Genomic DNA, 21,812 nt, shown 5'->3' on the forward strand with positions numbered 1-21,812 from the left:
GTGGGAACAATTTTACCCTCTGATTATCCACAACTGGAAAAGGCCTTAGTATGTTTTGTTTTGAGAGAATTTCTTTTCGGAAGATATTCTCCACAGATCCAATACAGTTAAGTTCTATTATTCAGAGTACACAGGTAGTGTGCCTTTATTTACTCAACATAACCTAAAGCATATAGGAGTGGGTACTTAGATCATAAATAGGAGTACATTGGAGACCATGGAAGTAGATTCAACAATACACACAAGAACATATGGCTCAGATCTCAGCCCTTAGTCAGTGTGCTGCTCAGAGACTTTAGAGTGAGCTAAAGGCCACTTGATGTGGCTTGTTGACTTATCCATTGACACTATGGCTGGTATCCAAATGTAGCCCTAGGCTGCTCAGTGGACAGATTTTTCTGTAATTTCTCCAAAAATCCTCGAGGAGTTTTGTCTGAGATCTATAAATAAACCTTTGCTGGAATTTTCTGGAAATCCTGGCCCTTGTTGGATGTACTGTGCGTACCTTGAAACTTGATGTGCTATTTTACATAATGAAGCTATTTACATCTGTGCCTTTGTACAAGATTTGTTATGCAGGGACTATTAATGCACTTTATAAAGTTATTTAGTAACATGCAAATTGCTTTTTTATTTAATCAGTCTAAAATTTAGATGTTTTCCTATTTTTCTGTACTATTTGGAACAAAAGGGTCAGTGTTGAGATCACTCATTTGTCTTTATTGTATTTTTCATTTAGTTTATATAAAATTTCTCAAGTCCTATCATGCCAATGCAATAATGTGATTATTAAAGGGTTTGAGGAATCACTTGTCTCGTCGCTCTATTTTACTCTGTTCTCAGCTCTTGTTTGCATACCCATGTAGCATGAGGTTCAGATTGTATAATTTTACAAGCATGTTGTCATAAGCAGTATTTTTAAAATAAATCAGGAAATTTCTTTTGCACAATGTGGCCATATACTGGTGAGAGGAGTCAATAGAAAATTTTAGAAGTCACCAGGTATGCTCAGATTAGCTGGAGAAAGTTGAACAGTACTTTTTGAAGATGATCATATTTCTTATGTCTATTGTAAATCAGGTCCTCAGCCAATACTCATTGGTTATTTATGCTTGTTATTCAAATATAGTACCACACAAAATTTTTCTGTATAAGTTCAATTTCTTCATCCAAGCATGTTCTATTTAAAAAAAATGTCCAAGATCAGTTTTTCAAACAACATTTGGGATCCTTGGCTTTATAAACAGAAGCAGTGTGTACAAAGGCAAAGAAGTTATTGGTTTAAGTTAATCTGGCAGGGGAATGGGCAAAATGATGAAACCTTAAAGACAGTCGCTTGGTAGTGCAGAACTTGAGTATTGCTGAAAAGAAAAATGTGTTGTTGAAGATTTTTCTCTTGCACTCATCAGGACAAACATAAGAATGCCAAAATTTCTAATGATCAAACAATTTATACTACAGGAGAAAAGGGTGCTGATTTGTTGGTAAGTTGACTCTGATTGGTTGAGGCATTAACATGGGGAACGTAATGGGGAACTAAAGTCTCCCCAAACTCCCAGGTAATTCAAAAAGGGCACAAGGTTTGAACATATGTTTGTAGAGATCGGGTCCCTGCCTATGAGTGTAAGTCGCTTCCAGCAAGTGTAAATCAGCCACATTATAAGCTTAAATTAGTTGTTAATGTAGCTATGAACACAATCAGGATTATTCAGGAAGTGCTGCCCAATTGCAGAATTACATCTAACAGTTGACATTGGGCCAGCGTATCAAGGGTACCCCAAAGTTGTGCTGGGGAACTCCCCCACAACAGAAGCTCCCAGGTGAGGACTGCACGGCAATTGCCTGGAAAGTTCAAACTTGCTTTGGGCAATTGCCTTGCACTGGGAACCATCCAAAAATATGATTTAAATTGTAAACTTAGGACGGTCTTGACTGCCTTACAGCAATAGTTACCCAGACAAAGTTATAAGAATTAAAGCCACTTCTAGCTTCTGGGTAATTATTGTACTAACCTCCCCCGACACCTCCACTGAGTTGCCCTCACTCTCAGGCAGCCCTTGGGGTTTCTCCTATCCCCCCGCCACACAAGGGACACCCCCGTCCCCAACCAAGCCCCAGTGGGACACCCTCCACCCCAACTACGCCTGGACTCCCCCACCCCTCACACGCACTACCCCCCACTGTCCTCCTGACTATCCTCCCCCCACTGACTTGACCTGACCTCCCCCCACCCCTCCCAACCCCCAGCCCGACCCGACCCAACCCGACCTGGCCCAACCAGGGTAAGTAACTATGAGCAGAGTTGCCACTCCACCGGAAGTTACAGGCTATTCTGTTTTGGGTCTTGCATATGCAGGCTGGTTGAGTATAGTCTGTATTCTGCCTAATATGAACAACTGAAAGAACACGCTGTTTGATGTTATCAGCCAATCATTGGGATGTATGGCCTACCACACAAATGAACGATATTGTTTATGAATTTCAGTGCCAGTGTGATGCCATACGTCCCAAAGTTTGGCTGATCAAATCAAATAGCATATTCCTTTGGTTATTCCATATGGATTGAAGAGAATTATAATGACAAGCAACTGGAAGCTCGGGATCATGCTTATGGAACGGAGATGTTCCCCCAATTTAAGTTTGGCTTCTCCAATGTAGAGCAGATGCATTGTGAGCAGCGAGTGCAGAACACTAAATTGAAAGAAGCATGTGTCAATCATTGTTTCACCTGGAAGGACTGTTTGGGGCTTTGGACTGATGAGAAGAGGGAAGTAAAAGGGCAGATCCTGCACTTGCATGGACAGGTTTCATAGGAAGGGTAGGGATGTTGGAGGTGATTGAGGAGTGGACCAGGGTGTCATGGAGGGAATGGTCCCTTTGGAATACTGAAATAGGAGGGGAGGAAAAGCTGTGATTGAGCGGCATGATGCTGGAGGTGACAGAAATGACAGAGGATGATCCATTGAATTCAGAGGCTGGTGGGAAAGGTGAGAACAAGGGGAAATCTATCGTGGATCTGGGAGGGAGGGAAAGGAGTGAGAGCAGAATTGTGGGAAATGGGAAGGCATGAGGGCCTTGTCAACCACAATGGCAGAGGATCTTTGTATGAGGAAAAAGGAAGACATATCAGAAGTGCTAACCCATCCCATTCCTCCCAGAACCATAAAAGGATTCTCTTGTCTTCATCTTCCACCCCATGTACTTAAAAGTTTGACAGTTATCAAACTAGAAATGTGACCTGGACAGAATGCATCCTAGGCTATTGAGGGGAGTAAGGGTAGAACTCAAGAATGCAAGAATTAGGAGAAAGCCATTCGGCCCGTCAAACCTGTTCCACCATTCAATAAGATCATCACTGATATGATTGTGGCCACAATGTCACTATCCTGTCCATCCCCCAATACATATGACTGACTCCCTTGTCGATCAAAAAAGCAATCCAACTCAGCCTTGAAAATACTCAATGAACCAGCCACTCCTCTCTGGAGAAGAGAATTCCACAGACCAATGAGCTTCTGAGAGCAAACATTCTCCTTATCTCAGTTTAAAAACTAGGGGTCTTCCATTTAAGACTATGATCCCCAGTTCTAGGCTCCTCACATGGGGAAATATCCTCTCAGCATCCACCCTCTCAAGTCCCCTCAGGATCTTACATGTTTCAATAAAATCACTTCTCAATCTTCTAAACTCCAATGGGTATAGGCCTAACCTGCTCAACATTTCCTCATAAGGTAATCCCCCAGGAATTAGACAAGTAATCCTTCTCTGAATTTCTTCTAATGCAATGATATTCTTTCTTAAGTAAGGACACCAGAACTGTACACAGGACTCCAGATGCAGTATGACTAAGACCCTGTACGGCTAGTATTTTTATACTCGATTGCCTTTGCAATAAATGCCAATATTCCATTTGCCTTCCTAATTGTTTGCTGCACCCACATACCATCTTCTATGATTTATGTGCCAGGACACCCAGATCTCTCTGTACCGTTGAATTGTGCAGTCTCTCTATTCAAATAATATACTGCTTTTCTATTCTTCCCGCCAAAGCGGACAAGTTCACATTTTCCCACATTATACTTCTCTGCCAAATTTTTGTCCATTCATTTAACCAACCTAAATCTTTTTGTAGAGTCTTTATGTCCTCTTCACAACTTACTTTCCTACCTATAAGTGAGTTATCAGCAAATTTAGCTACCTTACGTTTGGTACCTTCATCCAAGTCATTGCTATAGATTGTAATTAGTTGAGGCCCCAGCACTGATCCTGATGGTGCTCGAGCTTGCCAACCTAAAAATGGCCCATTTATCTCTACTCTCTGCTTCCTGTTAGCTAACCAATCCCCTATTCATGTTAACATGTTACCCCCAACACCATGAGCTCTTACTTTGTGTAGTAACCTTTGATACGGCATCTTACTAAATGCCTTTTGGAAATCCAAATACGCAACATCCACAGGTTCCCCCTTATCCGCTTGCTTGTTACTTCCTCAAATAATTCTAATAAGTTAATCAAACATTATTTTCCTTTCACAAAACCATTTGTTGACTCTGCCTGATTGTATTATGATTTTCCAAATGTCCTGCTATTACCTCTTTAATGATGGATTCTAGCATTTTCCCTATGACAGATGTTAGGCTAACTGGCCTATAGTTTCCTGCTTTCTTTTTCCCTCCTTTCTTGAATAGACCTGTTAACGGTAGCAATCTTATTGGAACCTTTCCAGAATCTAGGGAATGGTAGAAGATCATAACCAATGCATCTATTATCTCAGCAGCCACTCCTTTTAAGACCCTAGGATAAAAGCCATCAGGTCCAAGAAACTTGTCAGACTTTGTTTCTACTTGTTTAACCAATACCATTTCCCTTGTGATTGTGATTGTTTTAATTTACTCCCTCCCTGCTACCTCTTGATTTTCAAGTACTCTTGGGATGGTTTTATGTGCTTTCTACAGTGAAGACAGACACAAAATATCCCTTCAATATTTACACCATTTCCTTGTTTCCCATTATAAATTCCACACTCGCTCTCAAAGGGACAGACACTCACTTTAGTTACTCTTTTCCTTTTTACATACATGTAAAAACTCTATCTGTTTTTATGGGTGGAATTTTATGGCAGTGGTATTTTACTTTCCCACCAAAGTCATTGGGGTTTAGAATGGCTAGCCACGTTTTATGGCTCAGTTCCTGTCATGACGGGGCCCTAAAATTCCAGCCTATATTTCCAGCCAGCTTTCTCTCTCATTCAAGTTTCTCCCTCCTTATTATTTTTTTTATCATTCCTAGCTGATTTCTAAAATCTGTCAATCTTCTGACCTGCCACTGATCTTTGCAGTATTGTATGTTTTTTCTTTCAATCTGATTATACCCTTAACTTAGTTAACCAGGGATGGTGCATCCTTCTCCTAAAGTCTTTCTTTCTCAATAGAATATATCTATGTTGAGAGTTATGAAATATATCCTTAAATGTCTGCTACTGCTTTTCTACTGTCCTTCCTTTTAACCTAGTTTTCCAGTTCACTTTTGATAACTCAGTCCTCATACCCTTGTAATTGCCTTTATTCACATTTAAGACACTAGTCTCAGGTCCAAACTTATCACCATCAAATTGAATATGAAATTCTATCATGTTATGATGACTGTTGCCCAGAGGCTTCTTTACCATGAGATAATTAATTAATCCTGTCTCATTGCACATTACCAGTTCTAAAATAGCCTGTTCCCTGGTTGGCACTAGGATGTACTGCTCTAAGAAATTGACCCAAATAGACACTATGAACTCATTTTCCAGGGTACCTTTGCCAATCTGATTAGTCCAATCTATATGAAGATTAATATCACCCATGATTATTGCAGACACTTTCGCACAACCATCAGTGCCACCCCCCATTATTTTGTCCTGTATACGCTGTCCTACAGTGTAACTACTTTTAGGGGGCCTGTAAACTACTCCCACAAATGACTGCTTAACTTTGCTTTTTCTTATCCAATTATTCACATATTTCTACCCAAACTGATTCTACACCTTGATCTTCTGAACTAAGGTGACCTCTCACTACTGTACTACTATCATTATTAATTAACAGAGCTACCCACCATCTCCTAACTTTGTGCCCTTCCAAAATATCAAAAACCCTTGAATATTTAGATGCAAGCCTTAGTCATCTTACAACCATGGGTAAAATTTTTAGCTCAGCGGGTGGGCGTGCATCCGACCTGACCGAGCATAAAATGACACACGATGATGTCAGACGTGCATCCCGACGCCATTGCATACTCATGTGATATTTTGGTTGGCAGGCGTGCTGACAATTAAAAGGCTCATTAAAAAGTTAATTAAAAGAAATGAAAATGCCAACTGGCCTTTGCACTTTCTTGGAAACGTCATCCACGGGTGGGACGAGGTTTCCAAAAGCAAATAAAAATAAAATAAAATGTTTAATTTTTCATGAATAACATGTCCCTGCTCACGTGACAGAGTCACATGAGGGAACATGTTTCATTACATTTTGAGATATTTTTTCATATCTCTTCTTCTCCCTGAGGCAGCTCTGTGCCTCAGGGAAATTATGAAGCACGCACTTGTGCACATGCGTGAATTTCGTGCTTGCCCAGCTCACTCTTCTCCCCCTGCCTGCACAGGCAGCACTCAGTGCTGCCACTTGCGTTTCACACTAGGCGAGCCTTATTTGGCCAGCCTGTGTGAAATTGCCTTCTGGCCCCGATTGCTGGTGGCGGTCAGTTTCCCAACTGCCCCCACTGGCCCTGCCTGACATGGGTGAAATTCTGCCCCTTGTTGCTGAAATGGCTCTCAAGCCATAACTATTTATTCCTACTTATGCTATCAATTCATCCATTTTACTATGAATACTGCGCACATTCAGGTACGTTTAAATTCTTTTTTTTAACCAATCTTGCAAACTTTGGCCTTATCTGTTGGTGAAATCTTAAGTTTATATGCTCTGCCCTTTCCTGCCACACTCTGGTTATCATTACCCATGTTTCTACCCAGTTCTACTGCCTTGCTCTTTCTCATAACTTTGCCACATCTTGCCTCACATGATCCTTTCCCCCACTATTTAGTTTAAAGCCCTCTCTACCGCCCTACTGTATGACTCACCAGAACACTGGTCTCAGCATGGTCCAAGTAAAGACTGTTCCAATGGTAGAGCTCCTACTTTCCCCAGCACTGGTGCCTATGTCCCATAAATCGACACCCATTTGTCCCACGCCAATCTTTGAACCACCCATTCAACTCTCTAATTGTTATTTACTAGCTTGTGCCTCAGCTAGTAACCCAGAGATTATTTACTTTGTGGTTTAGCTTTTTAAGTTAGCCCCCAGCTGCTCATAATCCCTAAGCAAAACCTCTGGAACCACATGGACCACAACAACTGGATCCTCCTCTTCCACTCCAAGTTCCTCCCCAGCCCCGAACAGATGTCCCGAACCTTGGCACTGAGTAGGCAACACAGCCTTCTGGACTTCTGCCTAATTGTATTAATCCCTCCAACTGTGTTATCCCCTACCACCACTACATTTCTATTTGTATCCCCCCCACTTGAATGGTTCCCTGTACCATAATGCCATGGTTAATTCTCTCATCTACCTTGCAGTCTCCACTTTCGTCCATACAAGCTGCAAGAACCTTAAACCTGTTAGCCAATTGCAAGGCTTGAGGCTCCTCACTTCTACCTTCTTGATCCCATACCTGCCTCACTCATGGTCACACTCTCCTGTTCCTGATCACGGACTAACTCAGAAGATTCTAGCCTAAGGGGTGCATTGACCTTCTGGAACAAAATGTCCAGGTAACTTTCCCCCTCCGTGATGCACCACAGTGTCTGAAGCTCAGCACATTTACTCTGAGCTGGAGCTCCTCAAGCTGCAGATTCTTACTGCAGGCCTGGTTGCCATGGATCACACTGGTATCCACCAGCACTCACATACTACAGCTGCAACATAGTACCTACCCTGCCATCCTTATTGTGTTTTAATTAACAAATTAACTATATTCTTAAATAAATTTTAATTAATGCCTCTAGTCTGACTTGTGCTTATATTATTATTTCAATTAATATTATACTTAGCCCAATTAAAATTCTCTAGTTTAGATAAGAGAAAAAGAGAAAATGCTCACCAACCAACCAATCACTTACCTTCTTTCCTGTTATGTCACATTTTGATTTTCTTTAGAATGCTCTGAACCCAGAGACTAATGTGCTACCTCTTCAAACTCTGACTGCTCTCTCTAGGTTTCGTTCTATTCCTGGGAAGGAACTTTTATCTTCTACAGCTGCTGGAGGCTGAAAAAAGATGAAAGAAAGTGCACTTCTTTCCCCCTCTGTACCAAATTCCCACGTGAAACAAATTCTGAACTTCACAGTTGACCTAAGTCTCCCTCAGGTGTAATCTCCTCTCCACGCCAAGCTCCAGGCACAATCTTCCAATCTTCCTTGGATATTGCACTGGTGCCAGAGGACTGGAGGATTGAAAATGTTATTCCGCTGCTTTAAAAAAAAAGGCTGAAGGATAAGCCTGACATCAGCACACCTATTGTTAAATGGTGGAGAAACGTCTAGGCCAGGATTTTTAGTATGGAGGGGTTTCCCTTCCTACCATCTGAGGAGCTGATGGAGAACACATCTCCTCTGATACCGCCTGCTCCACAGCCATTTAATGCACCAACAATCATTAATTGGCTGGAGGCAGGACTTCAGCTCCTCACTCAGGAGGAAATCTTGCCTCAGAGGGCTGCCAGGCCATCTGACTGGCCAGCAGATTTCTAGTCCCTGCAGCACCAGAAGCAGCAATGGACAGGACAAGGGACATGGAGCAGACTTCAGAGCCTATGTGCTGGGAGTCTAATCATCCAAATAAAAGGTGTGGCTATGGGTACCCGCATGGACCCCAGTTATGCCTGTCTCTTTATGGGGTATGTGGAACATTCCTTGTTCCAGTCCTACTCCAGCCCCCTCCCATAACTCTTTCTCTGGTACATCAATGATTGCTTCGGTGCTGCTTCATGCTCTCGTCTGGACCTGGAAAAATTTATTAATTTTGCTTCCAATTTCCAGCCCTCCATCATTTTCACGTGGTCCATCTCTGACACTTCCCTTCCCTTCCTTGACCTCTCTGTCTCAATTTCTGGTGATAGACTGTCCACCAATATTCATTACAAGCCTACTGACTCCCACAGCTACCTTGACTACAGCTCCCCACACCCCACTTCCTGTAAGGACTCCATCCCATTCTCTCAGTTCCTTCGCCTCCGTTGCATCTGTTCTGATGATGCCACTTTCAAAAACAGTTCCTCTGACATGTCTTCCTTCTTCCTTAACCGAGGTTTTCCACCCACGGTGGTTGACAGGGCCCTCAACCGTGTCCAGCCCATCTCCCACGCATCCACCCTCATACCTTCCTCTCCCTCCCAGAACCATGATAGAGTCCCCCTTGTCCTCACTTATCACCCCATTCAGCCTCCGCATTCAAAGGATCAACCTCCGCCATTTCCGCCAACTCCACAACCAAACACATCTTCCCTTTACCCTCCCCCCCCGGCAGCATTCCGTAGGGATCGTTCCCTCCGGGACACTCTGGTCTACTCATTCATCACCCCTTACACCTCAATCCGCTCCCACGGCACCTTCCCATGCAACTGCAGAAGGTGCAACACCTGCCACTCTGAAAAAGACCCGTTTATTCCTACTCTTTGTTTCCCGTCTGCTAACCAATTCTCATTCCATGCCAATATATTACCTCCAGTCCCATGTGCTTTAATTTTACACACTAACCTCTTTGTTGGGATTTTATCAAAAGCTTTCTGAAAATCCAAATTTTTGAGCCCCCACCTCCCCGTGAATTCCTCCTGCCAGCTTGGAAATTGAGGCTGGGTGGGAAACACCCTTAAGTGGTCAGCAATTGGCCACTTAAGGGCCTCAATTGAGTCAAGGTCAGGTGGGCTGATTTAGGCCTCGCCCGTCCCAGAGTAATATTGTGGAGAGGTCAGGTTGAGCGTGAGCAGGGTGGGAAGGCCTCTAAGAAATTTTATGTCCACCCCTTGCCTACTAACCCACCAGCAAAGGAACCTAAAATTCTGCATCTAGAAGCAATAATCCAGAACAAAGTTAATTGTCATTTGGAAAAGCATGAGCTAATAACTAAAAGTCATTGTGGATTTATTAAAGGAAAATTGCGTTTGACTAACTTGATCAAGTTCTCTAATGAAGTAAGAGAGAAGGTTGAACAGTGTAGTTTGGTCGAGATTGTGAATATGGAGTATAACTTAGTAAGACATCTTGAGGTCCTTCTCAACAGCATTTGACACTGTACCACACAAAGCGACTATATTAAGAAAGATTGCCAGAACCTTAGTCAAAGCATTTTAAGGAACATCTTAAATGAGGGAAGAGAGTGAGAGAGGTTTATAGATGTTTAGGGAGAGAAACAAAGAGCGAGGGCCTGGGAAGCTGAAGGCATGGCCACCAATTGTGGAGCAATTAAAATTGAGGATGCTCTATAGACCAGAATTAGATGAGTGCAAACATCTTAGGGAGTTGTGGGGCTGGAAAAAATTACTGAGATAGTGAGGTGCAAGGCCATGGAGAGTTTGAAAATGAGGGTAAGAATTTTAAAATTGAGGCATTATTTAATCAGAAGCCAATCTAGGTCAGCGAGTACAAGGGTGGGCAATGAACGTGACTTGGTACCAGTAAGGAGACAGGCTTCAAAAAATTTTCATAACTTCCACTGATCTCCCTGAGGTGCCACTTTGTCTCAGGGAAATCTCTGCGCTCTTTCGCATGCATGTGTAAAATGGCGGCATGCCCTCAACTAGGGGCACTGATTGGGAACCTGCCTGCCCGTGCCCGCTTCCACACAACCTCCCCCCCCCACCCTCCCGATGGGGGGAAATTACTGCCCCAAGTCTGTTTCACAAGGTGTACCTTTAAGATCCTGCATAGCTACACAGACAGAACCATCCATACACTCATAAACATAAGCCTACTTTACAATACTCCACACTAATGTTGTGAAAAAATATGATAGTTTTGTGACAGTGTTAATTTCTACTGGGCTGTTACCATATTCCTCTTCCTCTTTTTCCTCTCCCCGTTTTACTTGGTGTCCCCACCATGTTGGTTGATCACCCTTTTCCATCTCTCCCTGTCAGCCACCCATTCCTCTTCCAATCCTGCTGCATGAAAGTTTCTCACCGTCACATCTTTTCATCTGGTCTCGGGCCTTCCTCTTATCCTTCTGCCTAATGGTCCCAGCTAATCACTCATCTCACCACATTTCCTCTCTCTCTCTCTACAATAGATAACCACACCATTTCAATCTCTTCTCGGTTGCTTTCTTCGATGCTCCCACAATCTTCACTGACCATATTGTCCATCAGATTTTTAAAAAGGGATTTTGAGGAGTTTAAAATTCAGCTTAGGTTGATTACAGTGAATGCCATGAGCTATCCTAAACTCTTTTGATAACAACCATGAGTGGAGAAAAGCGCAAGTCATGGTGAATTGCATTGACTTGAAAGTTGATTGAATCCATTCTTTGATTCTAACCCAGAGAGGAACACTTCCTTCATCCAACCAAGAAATAAATGGATAATTTGAATGCGTGGAAAATCAGGCAAAACTCAAAGTTCTCCTCAAAATCCAGTTTTTTTTCTACCTTATGGAGAATATGATAAGAACCACCTGGAAAATAACACCAATTGCCTCTTTTCTTTCATCATGTGAAAAATAATCCATATAGTGCTTAATAAATTAAAATGGCCCAGCAGGGATTGCAAATCTACTGCACTTGCATTAAAAAGAAAGCTTAAGTGACTAAAATAATTACTTTCTTTATTCTTTCATGGGATGTGGTCATCGCTGGCATTTTTATTTCCCATCTCTAATGGCCCTTCTGAAGGTGGTGGTGAGCTGCCTTCTTGAACTGCTGCAGTCCATATGGTGTAGGTACACCCACAGTGCTGTTAGGAAGGGAGTTCCAGGATTTTGACCCAGCAACAGTAAAGGAACAGTGATATATTTTCAAGTCAGGATGGTGTGTGACTTGGAGGGGGTTTTGCAGGTGGTGGTGTTCCCATGCATCTGCTGCACTTGGCCTTCTAGATGGTAGCGATTGCGGATTTGGAAGGTAATGGTCAAAGTCAAGATAAAAAATAAATATGAAATTCTAGTAATCAGTATTTCACAATGGGTGGAATTGTCCCAGATTTACACTAAGTGTGGTAGTGGATGGATAAAACGATGCTTTACCCTTCAGGCGTTTTAGTCCCAAATGCGCCACATTATTTATGCATCCCCAGGAAATACGCCAGTTCTATGGTGGGTGGGCTTACCGTCACCCGCCCGCCATCAACCCGCTGCTGTATCACACCAGGCACCATATTTAAAGTCCAGCCACAAGCATACATCTCAGTGCTTCCAGACCACCACTGCTACACAGAAGATATGGCCCTGAAACTGAAGAAGACTTGCAGAGCCCAGATTCAGCGACACATCTCTTAAGCACCTTTTGGATGCCATGGAGGTCTGCTGGAATGTCCTCTGTACCTGCTCTGGCCGCAGAATGGGTAGCAACAGGGACCAGCTTGGGAGACGGTGGCAGCGGTGGTCAGCACCAGCACCCTGCGAAACAAGACAGCCATCGAGTGCCGCAGGAGGATGAATGATCTCTTCCATTCCACCAGGGGCAAGTCACTCTTTTCATCACTCTCAACTCACACACTCACAAACCCATCACATATCCACTCACTCACTGCCTGTTCAAGGGACATCACCATTCACTCTCTCACACTCACCATCATTGTCTTCATCCGGTCCACTCACCACACACACACAGGCTAGGCATATTTATCATCTGACCTGGCCAGGCTTCCTGCTTATAATTTCTCCATCTCTATTCATGAAGGTCAAGCGGACATATAATAAGAGGGAGAGATCACAGACCGATGGCAGAATGCCCAAAATCAAGGTCCTCACGGACTTCAAAAACAGAGCCATCCAGCTAACTAGCCACAATCTAGACTGGTCCTGTGCTGACAGTGAGGTCGGCGCTGCTTTACCAAGTGAGGATCCAGCAGTGCAACATCCATCAGACAACCATGCCGTGAGTGATGTGTCCTGTTTCATAGGTCACTGCCATGCACTAATTATCTCCCCTTACTTCCACAGGCACATCTGCCAAAAAGCCAAAAGAGTCCATGACCCAGGCCTCTAATCAAGCCCTGAAGAAACCTCTGAAACCCTGAAGTCCCGTCACAGTGCTCACCAAACTCTCCACCAGCACAGAGACACACCTCAGTGGAATGTAACTTTAGAATAGACCCAGGATCACAATCATGGCACTGTCCAATCCACAGCAGGCGGAGGCAGGGACTTCCAAGGTCCCCAGCACTCGGAGGACTGCTGGAGGCCAGAAATTTGCTGAGTCTGAGTCAGAAGACGAGCTTCTGGACCCAGTCACGCCACTATTGCTGGAGTTGCAAAGCCAAGCTCGAGAACATCAGGAAGGGATGTCTGCGGCACTCCTCAGATTGCAAGGCACGATGGAGGAGTCCATTAGCCTTCACTCTGAGGTGATAATGCTGCATGGCAACGCACCGAGATCAACACTGGCAGGATGGCGACCGCCATGGGGACCTTGCTCCAGGACGTCGCTCCTGCACTGCTGCGTGGGCTCAACTCCATCGCTGATGCCACAGTGTGTATACTTGAGGGGTGCCGGGCAGCTCTATCTCACTCCAGCTACCCCTGCTCCTCAAGGAGTCAGCCTGGGGCCCCCAGGCACCTATAGGGAGGAGGATCAGCAGGTGCACACCCCAGGGCCATCCATCCAGGTGACTCCAAGAGTGTCCAGGCAATCTGGCTCCCCTCTTCCTGTCACCTCCATTGCTCCAGCTCCACAGGCTGAGGAGGGTGCCACCACCACACAGCAGGATCCCGAAAGCAGGCCGGGGCCCTCCAGGTCTTGGTCCTCCAGAGGACACCTGCCAAAGTCATCACAGACAGTCAGCAGGCTCCTTCCACCTCTGCTTTGGGAGCACCAAGACATAGCGGCAGGGTTAGGATAGTTAAGGAGAATTAGTTCTTTCTTTCATGGCTTTGTGTGTCTCTACTTGGAGCTGGTGTACTTGGTCACCGCCTTGGTGCCCTCCGACACGGCGTGCTTGGCCAGTTCCCCGGGCAGCAGCAGGCGCACGGCGGTCTGGATCTCCCGGGAGCTGATAGTCTGCCGCTTGTTGTAGTGGGCCAGGCGGGAAGCCTCACCCGCGATGCGTTGACGAATGTGTTCATGATGCTTATGGCCTGGGAGGAGATGCCAGTGTCCGGGTGGACCTGCTTCATCACCTTGTAGATGTAGATGGAGTAGCTCTCCTTCCTGGCCTTCTTCCTCTTCTTATCACTGTTGGGTGGCGTCTTTTTGATGACTTTCTTGGCGCCCTTCTTGGGAGCTCCTGCCTTTTCATCATCAACCATGGTCAAGTTCAACTTGCACAGCCTGGGCACGGGTGTTAATCACTTGTACATACTGTTCATTATTGTCAATAAACTCCCATGAATGTCTCCCTGCCTATGGCTTCTTGTTCTGATGAGCAGTGTTCTTGTCACTCAGACGTGAAAACTTTCTGCACAGGATAAAGGCAGGTGTCTCAGTCCAGGGACTCTTCCCTGTGCCCTTTGTAGCCTTCAGGCCACAGTGGTGGTCTGGCTTCACACTCCCTGGAAACATTACTGATGCCTGCACCTTGGTGGTGCTTGTCATTGCTGCCAGAATGTAGTGGGCAGGCGCCACAGAGTTCTCTCATACTCCCTGTATGCTCTCAGCACCTTTAAGGAGGGGCTGTCCCCCATCTCTTCAGCATCTGTGACCAGTGACACTGTGCTCAGGTGCTGAAGGTGGACAAAGGATCAGATGCTCCTGAAGTTTCATGGCTGCTTCTCTATGATATGACCCTGAACCCAGAGCGCAAGCGAACTGCCCTCAGACAGGGGTCAGATATTCTCAGAGTCTATGTGAAGATTTATGGAGTGTCCTCACTGTATGTCATCATCATCCCCCTGCAATTGAGCAACTATTAGGGCCTCCACTATGTCTCCATGACAGGAGCTTTATCACAGAGGGTATTCGCGCTGCCATAAGCCAGACTGGAGTCAAATGTTCACAGATGCGATGTGAGAAACTGTGGGGTCGCCTCACTGCATGTCGTCATAATCCTCCACAAATCTAGCAGCTATGAGGGCTTCCTGAATGTGCCTGCCTCACCTAGTCAGTGCGTGGGCTTCATACCCGTCATCATCTTCTCCAAAGGCCTGCTCACCCTCATCCCCATCGGAGGAGATGGGCAGCTCCTCCATATCCCCATCAGCCTGCTTGTCTCCCTATTGGAGCACCAGGTTGTAAAGGGCGCAGCAGATGATGATGATGCGTGACACCCTCTGTGGACTGTATTGCAGGGCTCCACCAGACCGGTCCAGGCACCGGAACCGCATCTTCAGCATCCCGATGGTCTGCTCCACCAAGTAGCGAGCTGTTGCATGAGCCTCATTATACCGTCGCTCTGCTCCAGTCTGAGGCCGCCACACAGGTGTCATCAGCCATGGCCTCTGCAGATAGCCCTAGTTTCCGAGGATTCACCCCGCAGCTTCTGTGGACCCTGGAAGATTCCAGGTATCTATGAGTGACTGAGGGTGCAGGCGTCGTGCACACTCCCTAGAAACCGTGAGCATACCTGCAGGATTCGTTTGTGGTGGTTGCACACCAGCTGCACGTTCAGTGAATTGACCTCCTTGCGGTTGATATAGTTCACCATGTGCTGTGACGGAGATCTGAGCGCCCCATGAATGCAGTCGATCGCACCCTGCACCGACAGGAAACTCAAGATCTGGGAGAATCCAATTGCTCTTGCGTCCTGTCTGTCCTTGTCCCAGGCAAAATGCACAAAGTTGTGTGCCCTCGCGAAGATGCCATCTGTGACCTCATAGATGCATTTGTGGGTGTAGCTTGTGAGATCCCACAGAGGTCACCTGCGGAGCCCTGAAAGGAGCCACTGGCATAGAAATTTCAAGACTTTTGACAGTGGATGCCCTATATGTCCTTGTGGTGCCAAATCCTGCAGCAGGTCGCAGATGTGACTGATCAGTTCCCTAGACATGCGCAGTCTTCAGTGACACTGGTTCTCAGTCACCTGCAGGAATGAAAGGTGGCGTCTGTAGACCCTGGGTGTCGCTAGGCACCAGCCTGCAATGGCTCGCTGTAGCTCTTGGCATGTGCAGGAGCCCCAACTTCCCCATCTTCCTGAGGTTGCTGCTCCTGCATCTGCAGGAGCCAGGAGCTTCAGTTGCACTCTTCTCCGTTGTTCTCGCGCTTTGTAGGCCATCAGGCATACAGCTAGTTCACCAGGCTCCATACTCCTCATGTACTTCTCCTGCAGGATGAAAGAGGGAGACACGTGATCAGCATGGGTGTACTAAGAACCTGTCCTGGTTAAGCATCACGACCCCTTAACGCTTCCCAGAGAGAGCTGACCACCACTTGGATGGCCAGAGACTTGTGCGCTGCATGGCAGCCTTGTTAGCTTGAAACATCGGGAAGACTGGTCCAAACTGGGATGAAGACATTGCTAAGGTCTGTGAGCACCTCCAGCAGTGACTGCTTCATGGCCAGCTTTAGCGAGGAGATTGTACAACGTGCTCAGTTGTCCAACTGTTCTGCAGTCCACTAAAATGCTCATGAATTTGCAGCCTGTGCCTGGGGCAGTGGGAGATGTTCTGGAGCACTTGGTGGCACTTTGAAGCCTCTGCGTTGCTTGAGTGGGCAGATCAGCCAGGAGCCCAACCCCAATTATATCAATATGGCGGCACTTGAACTGTCTCAGATACAGAGGAGTAGTCGCTTTATACAGGTTTCCCGAATGCATGGCCACTTCCCTCACCCACCCTCTCCCACACCCCAAATGCTTGTGCACTATATTCAACAGCAGGGCAGCCCTTAATGCTCCCCCACCACGAGTCACCGCAACAGCAAGGCTGCCCTTAAGCCACACCGCCACGAGTCGCCTCAATGGCAAAGCTGCCCTTGACCCCAACCCCCAACACTCCTGAAGCTTGAAATCCAACAGACAACACCGGTGAGTGCTGCACAACGTTACTGTTTACTCACCTCCGGGCTCCCCTCAAAGCGCAGGTCGCCAAGTGCACACCTTTTATGTGCTGTTGTGAAACACGTTGGCATGCTATCCTGTCGATATGGACGGATGATCTAGCAGCAGGGGACGATTCTGGCAGGCTGGCCTGATAATGATATGCTGATGTATCACAATGAGGTTCCTGACATCCGATGGCGGGATATATGGTCCACCGTTGATGGGCTGAGCAGACGATCGCGAACTTGTTTCCCGCCATTGTAAAAACCAATCGCGCCATATTGTCTGCTAATGCCACCGATCACCCCATTGCCAGCAGGCATGGAAAATTCCACCCATACCTGAGTGGCGCATCCAATTAAGTTCCTATTAGCTCCCTTCCATTATAGAATTGCTTCAAGAAATAGATTTTTAATACTTTGAAGTCTCTTGTTGAGTATAATTTGCCACACTTGTGATGTAGACCACAGCTATAAGGGTACAGTCACAGAACTGTGTGGGTTTATGCTTGTACATGTGTAGTTGTCTGTAAATAGCCACATGTGACTTCTTTCTGCTGACCACACTTATGTCAATATCTTGGAATGCCAGTCAAGCCAAGGTTGGAAAAATCGGTCACTTTGCTGACAGCATCAAGATTGTAGACTGCATCCCTGGTAGTTAAAGATGCCAGGAAAATTCCTTGATTCAGGTGATTCTTAATATTTTAGGAGGGAACAGTACAGAATTAATCTGCAATACTGCTGTTGAAGTCTACACTGCCATAGGCAAAGGACACAAGGCTGTCAAGTGTATTTTTGGACTGTGTTATGAAGGATGTGTAGGTTTCTGCAGGTTAAGCTCTAAATTTGGGAAAGCCAGGGTTAATTCTTACTTGAGAGAAATGGAGGTAATTCTAATGACCCCTCTGTAGTACAAGTACTACAGGCACTTCACGTGGTAATCAAGCAGCCTGCAGTCTCAAGGAACACCTAAATTACTTTTAAATTAAGATATGGGATTATTCTTGGAATGTTTCTGCTAATGGTGATTGTAGCAATGGAACCTTTAACAAAATGAAAGTTGAGGGAGAAAATGTGTGTGATGTGGAATTTGGTTTTGGAGCTGAAAAATGGTTCACCCCTATGCTAACATGCAAAGGACTTTTTGGACAAATCTTGAAGTATAATTGCTGTCATTTTCAGACAGATTCTCACCCTATAACTTCTATTCCAGAATGCCTTCTACTACAGCCCAAACAGCCCCAGGACGCTAGGGTTTGCGATCTTATGCAGTTGATGGTGAAATATGAATGTACTAGCAGGAGTGAAATCACTTGGCTTGCCGTTAAGATGAGCACCAAGTGCTTCAGTTAATCAGTCTGCAATGGATGCGGAAATCCATGCGGTCCCCATTACCTTGACTCATTAATGAACCTAATGACATCCCTCTGCTGGCGACTGGGAATCCTGTGTCAGCCTCTTCTGCTCTCTGACTTAATTGAGGGAGGTTTTGCCATTGCTGGGAGACTGACACAGGTTCCCTCCTGCAAATAGATGGGCCCAGTCACCATGTCTTCTGCTGCGACAGGCTGCATCAAATCCAGCCCATAGAGTGGGTCAACTCAATGTCAAATTGAGAGCAGAAAGTGAAATAAAGAGAGGGAAAAAAAGATTGCATTAAGAGAGAGAAAAAAGACAGAAAGGAGCAGTTTAAAAAAATGATGTTTTCAGAATCTCCAACAACAATTCATATCTGGAGGAACTTTTAATAGTTAATTTTCAGTGCCAAGAAGTTGATCAGCAGTAATTAACAGTTACACATTGGAACATAGGAGTAGGAGTAGGCTATTCGGCCCCTTGAGCCTGCTTCACCATTCAACTAGTTCATGGCTGATCTTCTACTTTATTACCATCTTCCTGCACTATCCCCGTATCCCCTGATGTCATTGGTATCTAGAAATCTATCGACATCTGCTTTGAACATGCCCAATGACTGAGCCTCCACAGCCCCCTGGGGACATCAATACTTCCCAATCCCTCTCTATTTAAGAAATACTCTACATTTCTGTTTTTCCTACCACAGTTGATAACTTCACAGTTTTCTACATTATATCTCATTTGCCATTTTCTTGCCCACTCATTTAGCTTGTCTAAGTCCCCTTGAGGCCTCTTTGCATTCTCCTCGCAACTCACATTCCCATCAAGTTTTGCCTCATTAGCAAACTTGGAAATATTACATTTTGTCCCCACTTCCAAATCATTGATATAGATTGTGAATAACTGGGGCCCAAACACTGATCCTTGCAGTACCCCACTAGTCACAGCTTGCCAACCTGAGAATGGCCCGTTTATCCCTACTCTCTGTTTTCTATCTGTTAAGCAATCTTCAATCCATGCCAAAATATTACCCCCAATCCCGTGAGCTCTAATCTTGTTTACTAACTTTTTGTGTGGGACCTTATCGAAAGTCTTCTGAAAATCCAAGTACACCACATCCACTGGTACTCCCTTACACAAACTGCTAGTAACACCCTCAAAAAACTCCAACAGGCTTATCAAACTTGATTTCCCTTTCATAAATCCATGTTGACTCTGCCCAATCCTACCATTATTTTCTAAGTACCCAGTTATCACATTCTTTATAATAGATTGTAGCATTTTCCCTACTACTGATGTCAGGCTAACAGGTCTATAGTTCTCTCTCCCTCCTTTCTTAATTAGTGTGGTTACATTTGCTATCTTCCAATCGCGGGCATCGTTCTAGGGTCTATAGAATTTTGAAAGATGATCACCATTCATCCATTATCTCTACAGCCACCTCTTTGAACCCTCTGGAATGTAGGTCACCAGGTCCAGAGGATTTATCAGCTTTCAGTCCCATTAATTTCTCCAGCATTACTTTTTTTTACTAAAACTAGTTTCTTTCAGGTCCTCAATCTCACTAGTCCCTTGGTTCCCTAATATTTCAGGGATGAATTTTGTATCTTCCTCCGTGAAGATGATACAAAGGCTGGAATTTTCCAGCCCTCCTGTGGTGGGTTTTCCTACAGCGGGGCTGGTGAGCCATTGAAATCTCCGTTCAAATTGGCGGGACCGGAAAATCCCGGCAGTGTGAACAGCTGGAAAATTCCAGCCAAAGTATTTTTTTAGTTTCTTTGCCATTTCCTTATAACCCATTATAAATTCTGTCTGTGCTTGCATGGGCCCACATTTGTCTTTACTAATCTTTTCCTTTTTACATTCCTATAGAAGCTTTTATTTTCCATTTTTACATTCCTCGCTAGCTTATTTTCATATTCTATTTTCTCTTTCCTTATCAATTTCTTGCTTCTCCTTTGCTGAATTTTAAAATGCTCCAAATCTTCTGGCTTACTATTTTTTGGTAACTTTATATGCCAATTCTTTTGATCTAATAGAATCTTTAACTTCTCTTGTTAGCTGCAGTTGGATCACTTTTCATGCTGGCTTTTTGTGCCTCACAGGCATGTAAATTTGTTGCAAACCATGTATTATTTTATTAAATGCTAGCTGTTGTCTGTCTACCATCATACCTTTTAATGTAGCTCCCCTATCTATCTAAGCCAACTTGCCCCTCATACTTTTGTAGTTTCCTTTGTTCAGATTAAAAATCTTAGTTTTGGATTGAATCACACCACTTTCAAACTTCATGTAAAATTCTATTGTATTATGGTCACTCTTCCCTAAAGGCTCCTTTACAATGAGATTATTAATTAGCCCTTTCTCATTGCACAATACTAGATCTAAAGTAACCCATTCTCTAGTTGGTTCCTCAACATTCTGTTCCAGAAAACCATGGTGTAAACGTTTCAGGTATTAGTCCTCTTCAGCATTAGTACTAATTAGGTTTACATAGTCCACATGTAGATTGAAGTCCCCATGATTACTGTATTACCCTTGTTACATTCACCTTTAATTTCCTGATTTATACCATGCCCAAAATTACCACTACTATTTGGTGGCCTATAAACAACTGCTCCTTGCTGTTTCTTAATTCCACCCAAACCGCTTTTACATCTTGATCTTCTGATCTAAGATCCTTTCTCACTAACGTACTGATCCCATCCTTTATTAACAGTGCAACACCACCTCATTTTCCTTTTTGCCTATCCTTCCAAAATGCTGAATACCCTTGAACTTTCAGTTCCCAACCTTGGCCACCCTGCAGCCATATCTCTGTAATAGCAATTTAGGTCATATCTGTTTTCTTCTATTTGTTATCAGCTTGTGATAATGAGACTTAACTTTCTATGGTGGGTTTTGTTCCTGCCTCCAACCCAAGAACAGCAACCTAATGCCATTCCATACATTTCAGTGATGACGCAGAGAGCGAGATGCCATTTTGCGAACTCAGACAGCAACTTTAGGGTATTGTCATTTAACTATGTTTCTGCTCTTCACCTGAGTTGCTCTATCCCATTTATGCTTAAATGACGTCAAGTGACAGTAGTCTTGCCATTATTTTGAAGGCAAAATCTAGGTCTTTGGGTGGAACTGTACTAGATTTGCATTAAGAAAAGTAGCAGGTGGGTAAAATGATATTTTACCCACCGGTCGTAATGGCAGCCTCTCACGCCATGTTGTCCAAACTTGCCATGTTTATTATACATTTGCGGGAAACAAGCCATTTCTATGGCGGGCTTGCTCGC

This window comes from Carcharodon carcharias, chromosome 7 (assembly GCF_017639515.1).
Source record: "Carcharodon carcharias isolate sCarCar2 chromosome 7, sCarCar2.pri, whole genome shotgun sequence".
Taxonomy (NCBI): domain Eukaryota; kingdom Metazoa; phylum Chordata; class Chondrichthyes; order Lamniformes; family Lamnidae; genus Carcharodon; species Carcharodon carcharias.